Here is a 1,674-nt window from a genome sequence, read left to right on the forward strand (position 1 = left end):
TCGCTATAGCCTCGTCGCAATAGATAGTTTCAGTCGTCACTATAGATACCCTCACCATAGGTACCTTTTAAATATGACATCGTCGTTGTTGGTTCATGGTTGTCGTCACATTGTTGGACCTATAGAGACAACCTGCCATCCCTATAGCAAGGTCTATAGCAACAAAATGTCTTCTCCACAGATGTACAAAATTTACATTAAGCTCCTATTTTTTTTATTATTTTTCTACTTTTCTCAAACACAAAAGAACAAAAACACTAAATTTAACTACAAAAACATTAAAATATCATACAATATCAAAGCATTTGAATATCTTATACAATTAATTGTTTACCAAAACATATTATATAATTTGAAATTGTTTAAAAGTTTTATACAAATTAAACATTGATTCACCCCCACAAGTTGCCACCAAATGTGTTCTCGCCTCCTCCTTCTAACATGGGCCTTAGACTATCTTGCCTTTGAATTCATTTACTAATAGGTTTCATGCCGTTTGATATGGATGCCCTTTTGAAACTCTAAAAAATAGACAGAAAAGTATGGGAATTACTAAAATGCCCCTTGACAAAAAAGTTGGATATGGTATGAAAAGCGTTTATATCTTTAGATAAAAGAGCTTCTATGTTCATACCTGTTCTAGGATTAACGGTTGCCAATTTCATTGACAAGAACTACACAAAATCGATATATTAGTATTTAGACAATTAAGAAAAGTAACATATTTATCTTTGAATTAGTCTGTATATACCTCAACTTGCCTCTGTAATGATTGTACGTAAATCATAATCTCATCAACATAACAACCGTTCCTGTCACCTTTAATTAAAAATAAAAAATAAAAAGAAAAATCCCATCTCAAATTACAAACAATTTGTACAAAATTTTCATATATAATAAATAATAATTTTTTCTTTGTACCTTGTTGCAACCAGGAACCAGATCTTGAAGGAACTTCATCCTCTCACTGATTTTTTCTCTTCTGACCGGAGATTTCCAGAAGAAGAATGTCAATTGGCTTCATAAGAAAAGAATGGAACGGAATTGAAACGAATAGAATGGAATGGAATTGACATGCCCTTTTTCAGCAACACTATGGCTATCATTAGCTTGAACCCTTCTTGCTCGGACATGGATGTAGTCCTTTGGTGACCCTGGTAGTTTTGCAGAATCCTTTGTTTGCTTCTGATTCCCATTCCAATTTCAATTCCAAGCTGCAGGTGATACAAGTAGTAGTTTCTCAAAGGTGAAGAATAGAAGGATTGCAATCCAAGAATAAGGTCAAGAGACAATAAAGAAATTGAAATTGGAAACCTTCTTTAAGACAAAAGAGCCTTTAAGACAAAAGTCCTTTAAGACAAAAGTCCTTATAGATGCTTATTCTTGTAGTGCTATCAAATGAGTTAGAGGTGGAGAATTGTAAGTTGAACCCAGTTTATTTTAGTTAACAGCCCAAATTGTTTTGGCGCAAGTTATATGGCCCACGTATCTTGTTATGATATACTCGGTGAAGGAAGACAGAAAAATACAACACGAAAATTGTAGAGGGAAAAGTGAGGTCAATTTCTTAACCTAATACAAATTACTCTCTCTTCTAGTGTGGATGTAGGCAAGCTTGCTGAATCACGTAAATCTATTGTTATTCTCTATTTACTTTCATTTGCTTGGTTATTG

General features: G+C 33.4%; 1 long non-coding RNA gene across 1 annotated transcript; it reads right to left on the reverse strand.

Annotated features, from left to right (window-relative positions):
• Window positions 1-399: 399 nt before the first annotated feature.
• Window positions 400-1,284, reverse strand: LOC145156899 (uncharacterized). Its single transcript, XR_013736964.1, has 4 exons — window positions 922-1,284; window positions 752-819; window positions 635-674; window positions 400-521 (listed from the first exon to the last, which is right to left on the reverse strand). It is a non-coding gene; the product is annotated as an uncharacterized LOC145156899 (long non-coding RNA).
• Window positions 1,285-1,674: the final 390 nt, after the last annotated feature.

This window comes from Lactuca virosa, chromosome 2 (genome assembly GCF_052849685.1).
Source record: "Lactuca virosa cultivar CGN04683 chromosome 2, Lactuca_virosa_CGN04683_v6, whole genome shotgun sequence".
NCBI classification, from domain to species: Eukaryota; Viridiplantae; Streptophyta; class Magnoliopsida; order Asterales; family Asteraceae; genus Lactuca; species Lactuca virosa.